At 37.6% G+C, this 22,572-nt stretch overlaps 1 pseudogene; it reads left to right on the forward strand.

Moving 5' to 3' along the window:
• Window positions 1-965: 965 nt before the first annotated feature.
• LOC114049405 lies at window positions 966-3,016 on the forward strand (annotated as a pseudogene).
• Window positions 3,017-22,572: the final 19,556 nt, after the last annotated feature.

Here is a 22,572-nt window from a genome sequence, read left to right on the forward strand (position 1 = left end):
TTCTAGGAAAGAATTGGCCATGTTTTGTTAATTGGTTGTTTATGATATAATTAACTGATATAAAACTGCTGGGATTCAGGCTGAAATAATGTAACTGGGCTTCCGCTATAGGCTTAATGCTGTTTATGTAAAAATGATTTTAATTTCTCTGTTATTATTTTGTTAAAAAACAGAGTGGTCTGTTTTGAAATATCTCCATTTAAAGAGCGAGGTGCTTTTAAATAGTGGAGAACGTTGTTGATTCATGAAAATATTTGCCCAGCAGTTCCCTACTTTTCATTTCTTCATGACCCATAACTATTCAGTTCTTCATAATCATACTGGTTTTTTTTAAAACTATTAATATTTTATGGAATCACAGGATGTCAGAGCTGGAAGGAACTTTAGAGATAATTCAGACCAAATTATTTATTTTATACATGAGGAGACTGAGACCATGCATATTATCCCTGCTGCTTTTTTGTAGTATTTAAATATGACATGGCTGATCCTGTTATATGTGTGTGTTGTATGGTTAAAAACTCAGTTTGTGATTACTAATAAATAGGCAAGACAACTGGGTTGTGCAGTGGATAGAGTGTTGGACCTAAAGTCAGGAAGATGTGAGTTCAAATCTAGCCTCAAATACTCACTAACTGTGTGACAACCAGCAAGTCATTTAACCACTGTCCACCTCAGTTTCTACATTTGTAAAATGGGAATTAGATTGGCACCTATCTTCCAGAGTTGTTTTGAGGATCAAATGAGATAATAGTTGTGTATAAATTTGTAAACATATACCTTATAAACAATTGTAAACAATTATAAATTATGTAAACATAATATATATACTATATATACCATAAAGTATAGAAATATATACTATATAAATGCTACCTGTTTTTAAAAGTGTCTTGGGTGGCACTGGGGTGAGAGCATGGGGCCAGATGGAGGTTCTTTCTTTCTATCTTGTATGATAAGCAAAAATGTCAGAGGATATAAGGAAAAGGTTTGAATTTCCTAATTCCCTTAACCAGTCACAGGCTGTGAGTCACCTTATTGTTGCAGTACTGAAGGAAAATAGCTGGTCTGAAAAGAATAGCCAATCTACAAACCAGATCAATATTATTGCCTTCTGGTAGTCATAGTCAATGAACATTAAACTCTTGTGTGTCAGACACTGCACTAAGTTAGTGCACCGGAGTTACAAAAACAAAGACAGTTCCTACCCTCAAGAAGCTTACATCCTACTAAGTGACTCCTGCTTTGAATCTCTTGTGGGAGAAGTGTTGCAGTGACAATGTCATGGTTTGAACTGCTTGCTGCTAGGGTCTCATGGCACTTGTGCAGAATCATGCTGAATTCACCTTTGTTCTTATTGGGATACTCAACCTCACTCCTTCAACCAGAAATACACATGGCTTAGTAAAAGCTGTTGTGAAGTTAACTACAAATGCAAGTACTCAAAGAAGGAAAGGATGGAGAGAAGGCTGTTAAGGATTTGTATGGTATCAGAAACCATCTTCATCCTCTCATCACTGTGCTTGAAAATAAGTCATGTTGTTGGCCAGTTCTTCTACAGCAGCTTACAGCTTTTTTTCCTCAATGCCCAGAAAGGTCAGAGATTTCTTGCCTCTCTTTCATGGCCCCATTTCTCCATTACCTATATTGTGAGCCATCCCAATTATAGGAGTATTCCAAACTGAAAAGGGGCTTGCTTAAAGTGTTACTCCAACCTCAGAGCACTTGTGATAAAGAAAAACCCTCATTACTGGGAAAAAAAAAAACATATCCTCCAGATGTTTTGCGACTTGGTTCCATATTTACAGATTTGGTACAGACAACAGAAGTGACACGATTTCTTCAAGAATTATTTTTGAGTCTTTTGTGCCGCCCTGTTTTCTGGGGAGAGGAGCTGGTCAAGCTAAGCCTGCAAATTCTGTGTGTTTGTGAAGTAAGCCTAAAGACAGCTGGAGAATGTTCATCTTTAATTTACCTTTTAGAAAAAAAAATGAACTTCTGAAAGTGATTTCCTGTTGAACAAGGCATAATTGGAATGGGTTTTCTTATCCTACAGATACTGACAAGTCAACAGAAGCCCATCTTAAATCTAGCTATGAAATTTCTCTCTTCTGCTGGGACCAAGAACACCCCAACCTCCTCCCTGCTGCTGGTGATGTCATCTGCATACTGCAGATTTTGTCATCTATAGCCTTGGAGGATTGTATTTCAGCAGAAGATGTCAGCCCCTCTAGGCAAGAGCTGGCTGGAACCCTCTTGAAAATAGTGCAACAAGAGGGCTCCAAAGACCAGCTGATGTCCTTTAAGCTTGCTTTCCCTGTAACCAGCATGTATTACCCAATGTTTATAGCCTGGAGAATTCTTGGACAAATGAAAGAAGAGTCCACAGTATGTGATTGGCTGTCTTCTGTGAAATCATTGCCACCTATCACCACTCATGTACTTGTACATGTTTTCCTTCTATTGGTTCATTTACTTGTTCAAGAAAAAGAAGAGAATCTTCGCAGTGTACTGAGGGCCACCACGAAAAGAGCCAAAGCTGACTCCTCTCAGGTATCAAATCTAGTCCCTGCTTTGATGTTCAAGCTTGGAAGACCACTGGAACCTCTTTTGTACATTGATATTTTATATATTCTACCTACTTTGGATGTACATAAGGTTTGTGTTGCCCAAATACTGCGAGTAATCCAGGTTCTGGGAAGCACTCCCCAACTTAGAGCTGTCACTTTATACCCAATGACATCTTTGTAGGAGGAACAGGATTGTGCGTACCCTGAACTGCAGTGGTTCATGGACTGTCAGATGTGCCATCTTTGTGGGAGAAACTGATTGCCAAAGCAGCCTCCATCAGGGATATATGTAGACAAAGACTATATCAGCCGTATCACAGGTGTTGAATGAATGCACAAAGCCCAATCAAGCTACTCCAGCAACCTTAGTATCACAAGGTCTTCATGCACTCTGTCAAGCCAAGTATTTGTTCACAGACATCCCCCTAACTCAACCGTGGGTTTGAGGCCCGTCGGTTACCCTCAGAACACACTTACTATGTGATATGTGTCAGCAGAAAAGTGGCAGAAGAAACTACAGATAAATAAATACATATCCAGAGAGTGCCATACATGTACTGAGAAGATGAAGGCTTAGAAGAGAAGACTAACACAGGCCTCGTGCTGAGCTCTGGGGATTCAAAGAAAGGCAAAAGACAATTTCTTGTCTCCAGGAATTTGCAATCTAATTTTTGAAGCTGCCATGCTGGCAGAATTGTCATTTCCTTTAACTTTCCCTAAACACAAAAACAAACCATGAAATAAATTGTCTCATTTATGGAACCTAAAAAAAGAAAAAAGAGTGTCGTATGGCTTTTGGCTATATCACTGTTTACAGTATCTGTCCCAGTGTTCCAGTTCTCCTCCGTATGCTCCACAAACCTTTTACTCAAACATCACTTAACATCTATTTAGTCATACTAACAGATTCAGAGGTGGAAGGGTTCTAAAAGATCATCTAGTCCAATATCTTTATTGTACAGACAAAGAAAGTGAGCTTTAGAGAAGTTAAATTGTTTTCCCAAGGTCACACAGGTAATAAGTAGCAGAACTGGGACTTGACCCCGGCCATCTGGCCGCAAATTGAACAATCTTTCCAATGTTCCACACTGCGATTTTCAAGAAGCTTTACTCTATGTTGTCTTATTTAACTCTGACAACAACTTTCTAGGTAAGCAGGAAAAGCTTCATTTTATATATTAAGAATTTCAGGCTCAGAAGTTAAGTAATCTGCAAAAAGAAATAGAGTTAGTAAGTGGAAGAACTGGTACCAAAACTCAGCTTTCTGATTCAGAGGTCATTACCCTTCCTACCACATGCTGTTAATTCATTGTTGTATCGCGACCAGAGGAGGACCAATATCGGTAAATGATTGAACAAATGATGACCCTGGGGAGAAGGTAGTCCCACCTAGAGAGAGATATGGAGCAGGGTCCAAAGTGGATTCAAACAAGCATTAACCATATGGTCAAGATAAGATAGTACCAGAGGTTCTTCAGGGTGCTGAAATACAGGGGTCGAGATGACTAAGAAAACTGTTTGTCAAAGCAGGAATTCAAGTCAGAAATCAGTCCAAGAAGTGTACTCAAATCAACATGTCCATTGCCTCTGCACAGGAAATGCCAATGGACTGTCCTATTATTTCACTCTATCTCTGGAACTTCTCACACCAAAATACTCTCCTTTGGCCACTCCTCTCCTATATAGATTTCCAAATTAGAATGCAAGCTCCTTGATGCTAGGAGAAGTCTCATATTTGTATTTATATCCCCAGTACTTAGCATGATGTTAGCCAGAGAGTTATTAAAATAATTTTTTCATTCATTTATTCATTCATCTGTTAATTTATTCACATATTCAATTATTCATTCACTTTCCTGTTTTCCACTCAATTCAAATTGCTTAAGCCCAATCTGGGCTTTCTAATCTTTAACATCCCTCTATCTTCTTATTCCCTCCCTGTTGCCTACACACATACCCCACTCCTGTATCCCTTCAAAATCCCCTCTTGATCCATCTACCCTCTCTTGTATAGTTCTCCTTCCTTCTTGGCTAAGGTCCTTGAACAAGCTGCTTACACTCAGCCCCTCCACTTCCTCTCATCACTTTTTTTCTTAACCCTCTGCGATCTGGCTTCTGAATGCATCATTCAACTGAGACCACTGATCTTTTAATTGCCCAATCTAATGTATTTTTGTTGATACTAATCTTTCTTGGCGATAGCTCAGTGACACTATGGTTAGAGCCATGGACCTGGAGTCAGGAAGACTCATCTTGAGTTCAAATCCAGCCTCAGACACTTATTATGTATGTAACCCTGGGCAAATAGTTTAATCCTGTTTGCCTCAGTTTCTTCATCTGTAAAATGAATTGGAGAAGGAAATGGCAAACCACTCTAGTATCTTTGCGAACCCTAATGGGGTTTGCATGAAGAGTCAGACATGACTGAAATGGCTGAAACGACCGAACTTGACTTCTTTGCAGCATCTGAAACTGTTAATATTCCTTCTTCTCTAAGTTTACATGACATTCCTCTCTCACTATTCTTCTCTTACCTGTTAGACTAAGCCTTCCCAGTCTCTATTTCAGAGACTTCATTTAGGTCATACCTACTAACTATGGGTGTTCTCCAAAAGTCTATCCTTGTCTCCCTTCCATTCCCTTTCTGTTTCCCTCCCCTCCATTCCCTTGAGAAGGATATATGGTTTGGGAGTAAGATGATGAGTTTGTTTTGGGTTATGTTATGTGTTATGGGACAGGGTGATATTCAAATGTGAATGCTAAGTAGCATGTTACAGATACAAAATTAGAGCTTGGTCAGGGTTTGAAATACAATTAATATAATTATATACAGTACAATTACAGTTGAAGTCAAGGGAATAAATAGTGTCTCCTATCAAGAAAGTATAGGGATTTGCTACCAGTATTAAGGTAAGAGGCACAATGAACCAATTGAATCACTGAAAGATATGGAAAGAGTCACTGAAGCAGCATGTTAAACAATCTGGTGTAGAATTATAATAGCCACGAAAAGAAATTTTGCTAAGGAGGTAGTAGCTGATAGTTTTGAATTCCTTTAAAATATCAAGAAGAATGGGCATTGAATAATATAATATTTTTAAGGAGAATTAAGAAAAATATTCTTATATTGATACATATACATATCTAAACTGAGATAACTTTAGAGAATATTTTGGAAGTGTATCAGGTAAGAATCATGTTTCAATAAATCGACAGAAAAACAAAGAATGTAACTTCTTGACTGGTAATACTGGAAGTGCTATATAAGGCATAAAAATATGAAAATGCATTTTTGAATCATTGCTCATGCTAAGTGTAATTCATTCTTTAACACTGTAGGAAAATTCTACTCTATATATGCCTTGTATGTGCCTGGTTCTTTTCATGTTCATCTCCTCCTTTAGAATATAAGCTCCTTGAGGGTAGGGATTATGTTTGCCTTTCCTTGAATCTCCAATGCAAAATACAGTACCTGGCACAAAGTCAAAGCTTCATAAATGCTTGTTGACTGAGGGACTCCTTCTGTCATAGTTCCTTCTGACTAAAAAAGACTGCAGTAAGATCAGAGGTTCAGGTGCCTCATCTAAGGTCTAAATCAAGGATTCAGAGGCTTCAGTGCAGTTCAACACCTGCATATTAAATGTCTGTTGTTGCACTAGATGCTGGAGATACAAACACAAAAGCAAAAACAAAACAAAACAAAACAATAACAATGCCTGCCCTCAAGGAGCTTACTTTCCACTGGGACAGTTAGGAAACTCAATGAAAAGAATGCTACCTGCTATTGGAATCAGGAGAAGCCGAGTTCAAATCAGGCCTCAGATATTTATTAGCTGTATATTTCTGAGTGAGTCATTTAACTTCTCTCAGGCTCAGTTTCCTCATCTGTAAAATGGAGATAAAATAGCATCTACCTCACAAGGTTGTTTTATTTAACGAGATAATGCATGTAATACACATAAAACACTTTGCAAAACTTAAAATACCATATAAATGTTAGTTATTAATAGGATACATAAATGGAAAAATAAATACAATGTAATTTAAGGAGGGAGGACTCATATATTAATAGTAGAAATAACTCTCAAACAGCAACATCCCAGCCAATTTCATCTTTACCCAGGAATCTGTACAGTCCTTTAGCCTAATCACTGAAGGCCTCAGATTTTCTGCGGAAAGAAAACAAATTGGGATTTACTAGAGAAGCAACCCAGGATAAGGAGGCAGTAAAAACCATTGGCACTGGAGTAAGAGGACCTGGGTTCAAATCTTGCCTCTGATACTACCTGCAGGATCTTGGGGAGATCACAATCTGCCTGGGCCTCAGTTTTCTCATATATCAAATCAAAGGGTTAGAGGTCCCTTCAAGCTCCAGATCTGTAATTCTATGAACCCCCTTCCCATAAGACCTATACCGCTCAGATGACTCATAGTAATCACACAGGACCAAGTCCAAGTTTTGTCTTCCATATTGTGGTTCATTCCTTTTTTGTGGCTCAGACCTAGTGTGCTGCTCCACCTGCTCTGGGGCCATGTGTTGGATCTTCAGTTCAGGTACTCTTTCCACTCCTCCAGAAAACTGGAATTTCAGGAATTCTACCATAATGTTTTTCTCCTAGTGCTATTCCCTAACATTCTAGAGCTATAGAGTATAATCTAATAATACATATTAGATTATTGTCATAGTATTGTTTCTAGGGTGTTTGTGGTATCCACCTCACCTGAAACAACTATCCTTCTGCACACGTATAGTCTGTATTTTGTTTAATTCTGCCAGTTTCTAGACTTGACCCTCTTGCCCCCAGAGATGGCAGCTATAATCAACATGACTGAATGTTAAAAGGTCTTGAACCCCCAACCTTTTAGAAGAGTGAGAATTTGGACTGAACCATAAAACAGATGACAAAATTTTACTACCACTGAGTTCTTTTGATGGCCTATGTCCAGTGGGAAGAAGATTGCATTTGTAGCAACTCTGATTTTGTTTTGCTTTGTGTTCCTCTGAGAGTCTAAATACTAAGGGAAGTACTGTAAGGATGGAGGATTGGATATGTTAGTCAGTCAATAAACATTTGTTAAGGACCTACTATGCATCAGGCACTATGTTAAGCACTAGGCATACAAAAAGAGTAAAAAAGAAATCCACGGTGTATGCCCTCAAGGAGCTTACAATCTAATGAGAGAGACAACAAGCAAACAACTATATACAAACAAGCTATGAACAAGATAAATAGGAAATTATTATTAACAGAAGGAAGATGCTGGAATTAAGAGGGGATGGGAAAGACTTCCTATAGAAGATAGGATTTTAATTAGGACTTGAAGGAAACCAGAGAACCTAGAAGGTAGAGATGAAGAGGAAGAACATTCCAGGTATGAGGGAAAATGCCCAGAGCTGAGAGTTGGAGCATCTTTCTTTGTCTTGTTTCTGGAACAACAAAGAGGCCGATGTTACTGGTTTGCAGAATATATGAGGGGTTATATTACTGTATTACTTGGAAGTAATTACTGACTTTTTTTTAATTCAAATTTCAGCCTTGCCTCTAACTCTGACAAAATCAAAGAGGGTTGAAAATGAAATTGGAAAGGTAAGATTAGGCTTTCAAGCAACTTGGTATAATGGATAGAGTACTGGATTTGAGATCAAGAAGACCTGGGTTTGAATCCTACCTCAGATATTTACTAGCTGTATGACCACAGACATAGTATTTAACCTTTATGGGTTTATAAAATAAGGGGATTGTACTCAATGTCCTCAAAAGTCTCTCCTAGTTCTAAATCTATGATGCTACGAATGTTCTTTTCTCTTTTCCTCATTTTTAAGTAGCAGATCTGTAAGGGTTTTTTCGCTCAATCCATGACAGCTACATAATGAGTCATAATCATGATATTCCATTATGTTGTCCCATTTTTAGCAACTGATAACACTCCATATGCCTCAGCTATTTGTCTGAGTACCCTGGTTTTTTTTCATTTTCAAGATTTAGAAGGCCATTTAGAACAAATACCAACCTAGACAAGGATCTCTTCCTCAACATCTTCAACAATGGTCATCCAACCTTTCCTTGAAAACCTCCAGTGAAAAGGAATCTTCTACTTACCAAGGCCCCAGATCTGTAAGTTTATTAGCTCAATCAATGACAATTACATAATGACTCATATTTGTGGTATTGCATCATAGTGTCCTTATTTTTAGCAACTAATAATATCCCATACATTGTCTGAATTCTTTTCTATTTTTTATACTTACTAAGGCACTCTATTTAATTTCTGGATAGCTTTGCCAGTAAAGTTTTCCTTATATCCACCCTAAATTTGCCTTTTTAAGTTTCTACCATCACCCTGTTTATGCCTTCCTGGGGTCAAGCAAAATGGGTCTAATCTCCTTCTCCTTGAGAAACCCTTAGATACTTATATTATCATATCTCTTCTAAATCATCTCTTCACCTGACTAAATATGCTTAGTTCCTTCAGCCAATCACAGAATGTCTTAATCTCTAAATCCTTTACTATCCTTATCTCCCTTCCCTTGCCACCTTAACAATTCCCTTCCCAAAATATGGAACCCACTAGAGTCCACACTATTCTAGATGTGATCTGAAAAAAAAAATATGGTACAAGGAAATTAACTCTCACATTTCTGGAAATTATGACTAGATATAATTTAAGGTCACATTACCTTGTTTTATACCATTTATAGGTGGCACAGTGTACAGAGTGCTGGGTCTGTAGTCAAGAAGACTCATCTTCCTGAGTTCAAATCTGTCCTCAAACACGTAGTCCTGGGCAAATCAATTAACTGTGTTTGCCTCAGTTTCTTCATCTGTAAACGAGCTGGAGAAGGAAATGAAAAACCATTCCAGTATCTCTGCCAAGAAAACACCAGATGGGGTCATGAAGAGTCAGATACAACTGCAAAACACCTAAAAACACACTACCATTTCATACTTCTGATACACATTGAGCATTTAGTACACCAAAATCCCTAGGTTTTGCTATCTAGCTATACCTTCTTCACATTTTACTTATGAAGTTGATTTTTTGACTCAAAGTGTTAGACTGTGCACTATTCAATTATATTTTATTTCACTCGAAGTTCTAATTGGGAAATTTTTTGGATCCTACCTCTTGTAATCACATGTGTTAACTTTGCCCTTTCCAGTTTGTATCATTTACTATTTTATATTCATATTACCTATGCCTTTGTTCAAGTCATTGTTAAAAATGTGAGAAAGTAAAATTGTGGAGTAGCCTCTAGGACACTGTATTAGAGAACTTGTTCTATGTCAACATCAAGCCATTAATGACTACTCTTTAGGTTCAGCCATTCAACCACTTCTGACCTATCCTATTATCCAATCCAATTCCCCTCTTTACTATTACCTAACTGTAATGCTGTTTCATCTAATTCTCTCTTTCCACAGAAGTGACATGAGAAATATTTTCAAATGATTTGTTAAATTTTAACAAAATATCTACAGCATTCCCTTGACCCAAAGGATTAGTAAACTTGTCAAAAACAGAAATGAGATTAGTTCAGCAAGGTCTCTCACTGATGAGGTCATTCTGGGCCTTTGTGATCACTTCTTCCTTTTCTGTATGCTCACTACCCATTCCTTTAATATGTTCTGTTTTTCCCCCAGCAAAGTTAAACTCACTGGATTATAGTTTGCATATTCTACTCTCTCCCTTAAAAAAAAAAAGTCTGGATATTTTTCTACCTCTGTAGATCCTCTCTCATTCTCCACAATCTTTCAGAGATCACTGATGGTCACTCAGGAATCACATCTACCATTTCTTTCAATGCCCTGGGATGATATGAGTTTGAACCAGGCAACTTGAATCCATCAAAGGCAGCCAGGTATTCTCAACTCCCTGCTGACCTTGGATTTCAACTCTCTATCAGCTGTTTTTATTTTGTCCTTCCCAGTCCAGAGATCATTATCTATGGTAGAGTAAAAAATAAATATAAATATTATCTAGTTCTGCCTTCTCTGTCATCTTTTACCACTATCTCATCCAATAGAATTTAAGGTCCTTGGGAGAAGGAACTTAATATTTTTGTTTTTGTATTCCTAGCACAATGCCTAACACAATGCCCTAAAATGTGAATTAAAAAAACAATGATCTATAATTTCATTAGCATATGGGAACTCCCTTCACTATAGTAGATTGCAACCTATCAATGACAATGGATAAATACTAGAGTTACCTGGAGCATTTAGAAATCGAGTGACCTGCCCAGCACCTCATAGTAGGTGTCTGAGGCAGGATTTGAACAAAAGACTTCCTGGTTTCAGACCCAGTTTTTTATTTTATTGCTCTGCTACCTCCACTAAATAAATAGCTAAAGAAATGTTTTGTGAATGGAATTGAATCTAAGACCCTGTGCCTTCTTTGATATTCTTTTTTTGTCCCTCCCACTTAAAACCAACCTTTTAGGAAATTGCAGATGGGGAGGTAGAGAGGAGAGAGGGAGAGAGAGGTTCCTTAACATCCTTTGCCAGTTTCAGTTCTTTCTGAACTTTAACTCTCCTGACATTGTTCTTATGAGGCCACACTAAACCTTTGTATCACTCTCTTTTCTATCTTTCGTATAAATTTATTAGAATGAGTACTCTATGAATTCATCTCGTTCTCTTAAAAAAAAAGCCTTTGCATTGGATTTCTTCCATGATGTCTTCAGAAGTTCATTCATGACAACTTCCCATACCTCCTGGGATGACTTCACCCGAAGAATTTTAGCCCATTTAGCTTTCTCCAAAGCCTTTACATCCATTTTCCTTAAATCTAGTGTCATGCCAGAGTATGCCTACCTTTCCTCTATTTCTCTCTCATAGATTCCAAAATGGAGTAGTCATTTCTTGCCATCAGTTCCTTCTTGTTGGTAAGAATCAGTTACAGAATAACCTTTCCTCTCATCATTTTCTTCATCTTTTGAAGGATGAAACTAGAATTCAGGCAAGCCAAGAACTTGTTAATTGGACTACTACTTTTCATAGAGAGGAATCTGTACAAGATAACTAGATTAATGAAGTTCTATAATATTGCTCTATCATGCCTCCATGATAGACTTGTGAGAGACAGTGTAATATAGAAGAAAGAGCATAGAATTTGAGGTCAAAGGACATAGGTTCAAGGCCCAGCTCTGCCATTCATCTCTGTTATGTTAAGCAAGCCATTTAAACTCTATGGACCTTTGCTCCTTATCTATGGAATGAAGGGTTTGGCCTAAATGATTTCTAAGATATCTCTGAACTTTAAATTCTATTATCTACGTTTTTCCTAAATCCTCATTTATTTCTCTTATCTGTCTAGGTGGTCTGTAGTAAATTTCAATGACAATATCACTTTGGGGTCTCTCTTCCTTGATCTTTAGCCTAATGACTAACACTATATTTTCCCCCCTCTGGTTCCTAGATTTGCTCATATGACTTTATCTTTTTAATGTAAAATGCTATGCCACCATCCTTTTTGAATGAATGGATTTAAAAGGCATTTATTAAGGTGACAGGCCCTGTGCTAAGTACTGTGGATTCAAATCTAAAAAGAAAGCTCATTCCTGCCCTCCTAAAGTTTACACTTGAATAACAGAAGACAACACAAATAAAGGAGTAGTGACGTGAGAAGGAAAGGTGTTTTGGACAAGAAAATCATAGAGAGATGTGTGTAGCCATAACACAATTGACTGGCAGATTCTTTCCAGGAATAGTGGCGCTGATTCCAGTAATAATAGCAATGCTTTCTGATGAAAAGAGAGTAACAAGAAAGCATGCATAGGAAGTGGAATGGCATCAAGATGGCTGGAGAGAATTACCTTAGTCAGTCTGTACCAATTTATCCTGTTACCTTTCAACAAGGTGTAACCTTCCTGAGGCAGTGATAAGGTTGTTACGGTTGTTAGTCCTGTCCAGTCCTGTCCTACTCTTTGTGACCCCCATTTGGGATTTTCTTGGTAAAGATACTGGAGTGGGTGGTCTTTTCCTTGTCCAGCTCATTTTACAGATCAGGAAACTGAGGCAGAGTTAAATGACTTGCCCAGGGTCACACAGCTAGTAAATATCTGAGGCTAGATTTGAACTCAGGTTTTCCTGACTCCAGGCCCAGTTCTCTATCCACTCCAGCACCCAGTTGCCCATAGTGATAGGCTGTAACCTGTTAAATTTCAATGAGCCCTGTGAGGTAAAATTTGTATGCTTGCTTGAGAATCCCTAGTTAACCTGACTTAATATCCATAATTGTGCACTTATAGGTAGGCTATCTGAGGCTCAGGAAGGTTAAATGATTTTCTCATGATCACACAGCTATATAGCAAATGGTAGAAGCAGGATTCAAACACTGGTCTTTACAAACTCTAGTCTTTTTAAATTACATTATTCTGCCTTTCATATTTAGATTATATAGGCATCAGTCTTCCATATGATTCACAAACCTTTAGCCTCTTTCTTTTCTTACCCTTGAAACATATTTACCAACATATTTTTTACCTGCCTCTTCCTATTTCTACTTTTGCATTAAAGTCACTGGATATTAAAGTCTATGATGATTTAATTTGGAAGATCGTAATAACTTTCTAGTGGAATTCCTCTACCTTATTATCCTCTGCAACAGATGTTGGCAAATAATTATCTTCATGATAGTTTTTTACAAATGTGTACTGTAAGTAGGAGGTGACCAAATATCCTATTAAATGATGCTTACACAGCCCATAAGTATCACGGGCAGGATTTGAACACAGAATTCTCCAGACTGCAAATGCACACTCTTTCCACTATACCCCACTTTGAAGATACTTTCAAGTCAACTAAACTTTTAACAGCCCTTGTTAGTCAATGTGGTCTCCTGGACTGAAGGAGCTATGGTCTGACCTATATTGCCTAATTGATGAGCAAGAATATGTATGGAAGTGTAACAACAAGAACTGCTGTGGAATAAAGGGTGCTGGGACATTTCCCTTCTCGCTTTCCAATATGGTACCCCTTTCATCTCTGAACCCATACATGAAGATCAGATTCAGTTTTGGGGGAGCCTGGTCCCCCTGATTTCAAATCACCCCTGATAGACTTACTAGCTCTATGACCTTGAGCAACTCACTTAGCTTCTCCTAGCCTCAGTTTCTTCATCTGTACAATAGATATAATGGCACCTGTGTCACAAGGTTGTTGTTAGGATCTAATGAAATTAAGTGCTTTAAAAACTTTAATAAGCTGTAAAAGTGCTAGCTATTAGTATTGTCACTAATTATGTGACAAAGCAAAGCACTTAATTTCTCTGGGCTTCAATTTCTCCACCTGTAAAAGGTGAACATTTGATCGGTTGTCTTGCAAGGTTCTATTTGACTCTAACATGTCTCTAATCATAGCATTACAGGTTAAAAATAATCAAACAACTCCAGGTTGTTGGATCTTGTAAGGAGATATACCTTTAAAGTATATGATTAATTGAAGAAAAGCACTATAAGTGATGATGAATTCACTACAATCTGGATTTAAGTAATGATGGTAATCTGAACTCTTCCAGTTTTGTTTTTATTAAAGGCCAAGGGAGAAGAAACAGGAAACTTGTCTCACAGGAACGCAATAAAGATTTTTTTTTCAAACCCACACTAAATGTTTATTAACTAGTAAAGAAATAACATGGGCAGCTAGGTGGGTGCACTGAATAGCATTCCGGGCCTAGAGTCAGGAAGAACTGAGTTCAAAGCCACCTTCAGACACTTGCCAGCTGTTTGACCCTGGGCAAGTCACTTTACCCTGTTTGCCTCAGTTTCATTATCCTTAAAAGTTGAGCTGGAGAAGGAAATGGCATACCACTCCAGTTTCTTTGCCAAGAAAATCCCAAATGGGTTCACAAAGAGTCTGACATGACTAAGAAATGACTGAACAACAAGAAAAGAGATAGCATGGTACAGTGGAAAAGACTGATTTTGAAATCAGAGGACCAGAGTTAAAGCCGCTGACAACCTGTGTTACTTTAGATCCTTCCAGCCTCAGTTTCATTAGATATAAAATTAGGGGATTTGACTAGATGATATCTAAGGTTCCTTTCAGCTCCAAATCTATAAAACTAGAAATTGCAAATGACTTACACAGCCAGGAAGGCTTTACCTTCTTTTTTTCAGCAATAAAGCAAGCATCTTTGTCCCTGGAAAAAAAAAAATAAGGCACTGAAGGGGGCCTGTCTGGTAAATGGGTTCCAAATGGCAACCATTGGTTACATGAGTAAATCTTAGATAACAGAGTTGTTGTATTTTGGGGTTTTTTAGTTTCTCTGTGATCTATACTGCAATCTGTTTTGTCTGTTGCTGCTGACAGTATCACAAGGAACTAGCCTGGCGAAATTGATTGGTACCTCCAACTTCTCCATTCCCTTACAGAATGGATGCTTTCTTCCCTCTCTCTACTTCTTCCTTTTTCTTTCTTTCTTTCATTTTTTTTTCTTTGCCTAATGATGTTACATTTGTCCTGCAGATGATGTAGAGCATGCTGCCCAGGATGAACAGCCCTGCTCTGCTCCCTCCTTTCTTGGCAAGCACTCACACTTCACACCAGCACTCCTCGGCACCATTAATATTATATATAGATACCCTTGTCACAGATTTACATTCAGTGATCCGAAATCGGGACAGGAAGGGGGAAGTGTGCTTGTGAGGAGGGGGTGGAGGAAAGCCGGCTGATTTATTGAGAAGAATGTTAGAGAATAAAAAGGAGGTGATCAAATTTATATTAATGCCCTGACCTATATTCTTAAAATTGCTTTTCGTTCATTTTTGCCCTGAACATTTTGCTGCCTGCAGGGGGAGAAATTAAACACCATGGTGCCTTGGTATTTATTTATCCTCCTTATTTACTGGAAAATCATTCAAGCCATCATCATTTTGTACGCTTATAAGCATGGGATATATAGATGGTTACAGAGATAGACTGATAAGAGGTATATCTATCTATCCTCGTGAAGACATGTGCTAGATGGGGATGTGCTAGAGCTGGGATGAAACTGTCTGAGACATAGCCTTACTAAATTCTGTTTGCTCCTGGTTTCACACAGTCTGTTTTATCTATATCCCAATATGACCTTTTGGTCGGCAAAAAGAATCTTGTAATGTCAAAAATACAATGCAACATACAACAAATAAAATTTTTAAAAATACAATGCAACATTAACAAATAAATGGTTTTCTAAGTCAATATTGGGATCCCTTTCCATATGCGTTTGATACCACTGCTCAAGTAAAAAGAATTAATGATAAATTTATGAAAGTAACTGATGGTAAGAGAGAATGCATAGTTTGGCTCAATGCTTAGCATCCTATAATCATTTTGATGCTTCAATTTTTCCCTTCTGAGTCATTTTTCAGTCATGTCCAACTCTGCATGACCTCATTTGGGGTTTTCTTGGCAAAGAAACAGGAGTGGTTTGCCATTTCCTTCTCCAACTCATTTTGCAGATATGGAAACTGAGGCAAACAGGGTTAAGTGACTTACTAGGAAGTGTTTAAGGTCAAATTTGAACTCACCAAGATAAATCTTCCTGACTCGAGGCCTGGTGCTCTATCCATTGTGCCAGCTGGCTGCCCCAAGAATTAATGCAGTCCCCAATCCATCCATACTTCCTCGTATTATGTAACTCTTTCCTGTGTACTCCTGTGACTCTTTAACAAAAATCTGCCCAAAGTACTAGAAGACTTTTTCTAGACCTTTCAACATTTGAAGGATACCAGTTCAGAACTCCAGCAATTCATCCATATCTCTACATAACCAGCCTGCCTCCTTTTCTGACCATACATTCCCTTACATAGATAATACATAGATAATACATACATAGATAATGATATCTATCCCTATGCCATTTCTTGACATTCAAAATGAGCACTTAACTATTATATTATATATATATTATACTTTCTCCCTAGCTGTCAGGACCATTAAGCTGTATGAACTAAAAGGTGATATTCCAAGGCAGACTCTGGTTCATTACTTCTACTTTCTCAATAGTTGAAAACTTGATAGCCATGTAATATAAGCAGTGCCAGATCTGGTGGCTGTTCATTTGGAGTTCCCGGTGTGAGTTTAAAGGCAGGTGGCTAATGTTTCCAGCATTCTGGTCAGTGAGGAAGCTAAAGGGTTCAGTGGATAGAATACCCAGCCTGAAGTCAGGAAGACTCATCTTCATGAGTTCAAATCTGGTCTCAGAATGTTACTAGCTGTGTGACCTTGGGCAAGTTATTTAACCTCTGTTTCATTAACCAAGGAAATGTATCTTTGCCAAGGAAAGCCCAAGGACAATATTGGTGTGCTATAATCCATGGGGTCTTGAAGAGTCAGACAGGACTGAACAATTGAATGACAATCTTTTTTTTTTTTAATAAATTTATTTATTTTTAGGTTTCAACATTTACTTCCACAAGATTTTGAGTTCCAAATTTTCACCCCATCTCACTCCTTCCCCCACCCCAAGATGGCATGCATTCTGAATATCCCTTCCCCTAGTCTGCTTTCCCCGCTATCTCTACCCCCCCTTATATTATCCCATTCCCCTTCTATTTTCCTGTAGGGCAGGATAGATTTCTGTACCCCATTTCCTGTATTTCTTTTTTTCCAGTTTCATGTGAAAACATTTTTTTAAACATGTGTTTTTAAAACTTTGGTATCCAAATTTTCTCCCTTCCTCCCTCCCCACCCACCCTCATTGAAAAGGCAAGCAACTCAATATAGGTTATACATGTGCAGTTACGCAAAACACTTCCATAGTAGACATATTATGAAAAACTAACTCTATTTCCCTTAATCCTATCCTGCCCCCCATTTATTCTATTCTTTCTTTTGACTCTGTCACTCCTCAGAAGTATTTGCTTCTGATTACCCTCTTTCCCAATCTGCCCTCCTCTCTATCATCCCCTTACTCCCTTGTCCCCTTTCCCCCTATTTTCCTGTAGGGTAAGAGAGATTTCCATACCCAACTGAGTGTGTATGTTATTCCCTCCTTAAGTCAAATCCTATGAGAATAAGATTCACTCATTCCCTCTCACCTTCCCCCATTTCCCCTCCACTGTAAGAGCCTTTTCTTTTCTGTTTTTTTTTGTGAGATAATTTACGCTGTTCAACCTCTCCCTTTATCCTTCTCCTAGTATAATCCTCTCTCACCCCTTAATTTTATTCTCCAGATAGCACCCCTTCATCTTCAACTCACCCTGTGCCCTCTATCTATCTATTTATCTATCTATATCTATATCTATATCTATATCTATATCTATATCTATACATACATTTAATTTTTTTCCCTCCAACTACCCTAAACTGACAAAGATCTCATGAGTTACAAATATCATCTTTCCATGCAGGGATGTAAACAGTTCAACCTTAATAAGTCTCTTATGATTTCTCTTTCCTGTTTACCTCTTCGTGTTCCACTTGAGTCTTGTATTGGAAAGTCAAATTTTCTATTCAGCTCTGGCTTTTTCATTAAGAATGCTTGAAAGTCCTCTATTTCACTGAATGACCATTGTTCCCCCTGAAGGATTATACTCAGTTTTTCTGGGTATGTGATTCTGGGTTGTGATCCTATCTCCTTTGCCCTACGGAATATTATATTCCCTGCCCTGTGGTCCCTTAATGTAGAAGCTGCTAAATCTTGTGTTATCCTGGTTGTGTTTCCACAATCCTTGAATTATTTCTTTCTGGCTGCTTGTAATATTTCCTCCTTGACCTGGGAACTCTGGAATTTGGCTACAATATTCCTAGGAGTTTCCCTTTGGGGATCTCTTTCAGGAGATCGGTGGATTCTTTCAATTTCTATTTTGCCCTCTGGTTCTAAAATATCAGGGCAGTTTTCTTTGATAATTTCTTGAAAGATGATGTCTAGGTTCTTTTTTTGATCATGGCTTTCAGATAGTCCAATCATTTTTAAATTCTCTCTCCTGGATCGATTTTCCAGATCAGTTGTTTTTCTAATAAGATATTTCACATTGTTTTCTAATTTTTCATTCTTTTGGATTTGTTTTACAGTGTCTTGATTTCCCATAAAGTCACTAGCTTCCAATTGCTCTATTCTAATTTTTAAGGAACTATTTTCTTCAGTAAGCTTTTGGACTTCTTTTCCATTTGGCCAATTTTGCCTTTTAGGGCATTCTTCTCCTCATTGGTTTTTTGGTTCTTTTGCCATTTGGGTTAGGCTATTTTTTAAGGTGTTATTTTCTTCAGTATTCTTTTGGGTCTCCTTTAGCAAGCTGTTGACTTGTTTTTCATGATTTTCTTGCATCACTCTCATTTCTCTTCCCAGTTTTTCCTCTGCTTCTCTTACTTGCTTCTCAAAATCCCTTTTGAGCTCTTCCAAGGCCTAGGACTGATTCATACCTTTCTTGGAGGCTTTGGATGTAGGAACTTTGACTTTGTTGTTTTCTTCTGGTTGTATGTTTTGATCTTCTTTGTCACCAAATTAAGATAATATAGTCTGACTCTTTTTGCACCGCTTGCTCATGATCCCAGCCAATTACTTGAGTTTTAAACTCTTTGTTAAGCAAAGAGTCTGCTTCCAATGTGGAGAATGTCCCAATGTCCCAAGACTCTCCAGGGTTTGTACAGCTGTTTTCTGAGATACTTCTAGGGACTTATAAATTTTCAGTTCTTCCAAGGTGCTATGATAAGGGGCGAAGTGTTTCCTTTCCACCATCACAACAAGTTCCACCACTCCAGCTCTCCTCCTTGCCCCAGGACCGCCCCTCAGAACAGTGACCCAGATCCAACCATGGGCAAAGCAAGAGAGATTCCTGCCTCAGCACTGACAAAGAGATCCCTGCAATCCCCCTCTGATCAGCCACTCAGTTCCCCCTCAGTCTATGGGCAGGGAGCTGAGGAAGCAGCTGGTGCCCCAGAGGCCGTGCTTGGGACTTGCAGCTGAGACCTAGCTCCTCTCTCACTGCAGTCACAGACTTTTCCCACTGACCTTCTAAGTTGTCTTTGGTGTTCATGGGTTGGGAAGTCTGGAACCCACAACAGCTGCCTGCAACTCAGTCCTCTGAGGCCTGCTCCAGATTCACTGCAGCCTGCGCTCCCACACCAAACTGTGTTCCTCTCCCAACCTGGTGCAATATACCTTTCTAATCAACCATCCAGGTTATCTTGGGCTGGAAATTTGTTTCACTCTGTCTCTTTGTGGGTTCTGCTGCTTTAGAATTTGTTTAGAGCCATTTTTTACAGGTATTTGGAGGGGTTTGGGGGAGATCTCAAGCAAGTCACTGCTTTCGCTCCGCCATCTTGGCTCCCCGAATAACAATCTTTTGATCAATATTCTCACTGTGGGGGGGGGGGAATATCACATATATAAACTGTAGCCATCCTCCACAATCCATTTACTCTGAATTCTTTTGCAAATTAATCAATGTCTTCCTAAATGAGGGCGGAGAAACAAGTCAAAAATTATAATAGCCCACATTTATTTAGCATTTTAAGATTTTCAAAGCACTTTACAAATGTTCTCATTTAATCCTAACAAGAACTCTGTAATCTTGGAGCTGTTACTATTCCTGTTACAGAAGAGGAAATTGAGGCAGAAAAAGGTTGACTCATCCAGAGTCACATAGCTAGTAAGTATCTGAGGCTAAATTGAACTATGATCTTTCTGATTCCAGGTCCAGCACTCTGGCCACTGAGACACCTAGCTGCCTTTATTAAGCAGTTACTATGAGCCACATGTAGTGCTAAGTGCTGGGGATACAGAAAAAGGCAACAAGAGTCTTTACCTTCAAGGAGCTCACATTCTAATGAGAATGGTAACATGTAAACAACTATGTATATTTGAAATATATAGAGGGTAAATTGGAGATGATTTCAGAGAGAAGTCATTAGCACTGTTGGGACTAGGGATGGAAAAGTCTTCTTGCAGAAGGTAACATTTGAGTTGAGCCTTGAAGAAAACCAGGAAAACCAGTTAGGCCATGGAAAATTGATTGTCATTCCTTTATAGTATTAAGATGTCTTTAATGTTCATATTATTAAAATGTCTTGAATATTTAGTTTCATTTTATCTTTTTAAAAATGTTTTAGATAGTTTGATAAAAACTAATCGCAAAACAATGTTATCTTCCTTCTTACAATTTCAAATTAATATCTTGTATGGTTAGACTGATTCATAGCTGAATTAACAATATGTTACCATGTCTGTCTTTAAATAATCTCTCTAGTATTGACAATGTCAATTTAATGAGTGTAAAGTGAAATTTGGGTGTTTTTTTAATTGAATTTCATATTAGTGATTTGAAGCATTATTTCAAAGAGTTGTTGATAATTTGCATTGATTCTTTTTGTTTGTTTGTTTGTTTTGTGTTTTTAGGCAATTGGGGTTAGTGACTTGCCCGGGGTCACATAGCTAGTAAGTGTCAAGTGCTTGGTCTGAGGCCAGATTTGAATTCAGGTCCTCCTGATTTCAGGGCCAGTGCTCTATCTACTGCACCACCTAGCTGCTCCCTGCATTGATTCTTTTGATGGCTAGTTGATCCTGTCTTTTGACTACTCTTTTGGGAGATGGCTCTTAGTCATATATGTGCATAATTTCACTATTGATTTTCGATGTCAAAAATTTAACAGATACAAAGATTTTTTTCTTAAACTATCACTTGTCTTTTTATTCTAGCTGCATTGATTTTGTTCACGCAAAAGATTTATTTTTTTAATAATCAAAATTGTCTGTTTTGTCCTTTGTAATCTTCTCTATCCCTTGCTATGTAATGACTTCTCTTCCTAGCCATAATTGTGAAATATATATCCTTCCATTTTTATCTATTTTTTTAAAAGTATGTGACTTTTATTATTTGCATCACTAAGCAATCTGTACTTTATTGTAGCATGTAGGGTAAGATAATGGTCCAAAGCTATCTTTCAACAAAGTACTCTCCAGTTTTCCATTGTTTTTTGTTAAATATGTAATCCTTCAAGAAGGAGATTGTGACCTTAGGTTTACTGAATTCTGAGCATTTAGGGAGCAGATTTCTTGTGTTGTCTATTCCACTATACTTTATTGCCTATGCTTATTACATTTGTGACTTTAGACAATTTACCTAATCTCCCTTGACCTCATGTTTCTCATGTATAAAATGAGGGGTTTGGATTACTAGATAACTTCTTAGATCTAGCTAGATGTATGATCTTCTGAATATAATCATGAATATTGTTTAATACTGGTAAAAAAAATTAGAAAAGCAGACCAGTTAAATAGACTAGGTAGAAGCAAGTGAATACAGTAGCACAGTTCTATAGATATGTGTGGGCAGCTAAATGGTTCAGTGGTCAAAGTGCCAGGCCTGAAGTCAGAAAGACTCATCTTCCTGAGTTCAAATCCAACCTCAGACACTAACTATCTTTATAACCGTGCGCAAGTCAATTGACACTGCCTCAGTTTCCTCATCTGTAAAATAAGTTGGAGAACAAAATGGCAAACCATTCTAGTATCTTTGCCAAGAAAATCCCAAATTGGTCATGAAGAGACTGAACAACAACAACATAGATATATGTGTATCTGCTTTATGATGTAATTGGAGATCTATTTGTAATAGGTTCCCTTGAATTCTATCTTGAAAATTTGACAGTTTTTTCTTCTGTATGAATTTTATTATTTTGTCTAGTTCTATAAAGTAACCCTCTGGTTATTTTGTAGCATTTAAAGTGAATTAAATTAAAATAAGATTTTAAATTAGCATTTAAATTAGTAAAAATAGCATTTACACTAAATTAAATTAAAATAAAAAGCATATAAATTAATTTAGAATATAAATTTTTAAAATTACATAAGTATTTTCTAGTCATAAACAAAAAGCAGGACCGCAATTCTCTACCTTCCTTCAGATACAATATCAAATATTGTATAGTTGAATGTATATATGTCATGTTTGTTAGTAGATAAATTATCTATGAGGTTATAGTTATTTTGAATGGAGTGCCTTTCTATTAATTGTTTTCTTTTTTGATCTTGCTACTTTGCTTAAGGTATTAATTATCTTGATTTTTTTTCT

The sequence above is a fragment of the Vombatus ursinus genome, unplaced genomic scaffold (assembly GCF_900497805.2).
Source record: "Vombatus ursinus unplaced genomic scaffold, bare-nosed wombat genome assembly UNPS02014798.1, whole genome shotgun sequence".
Classification (NCBI taxonomy): Eukaryota; Metazoa; Chordata; class Mammalia; order Diprotodontia; family Vombatidae; genus Vombatus; species Vombatus ursinus.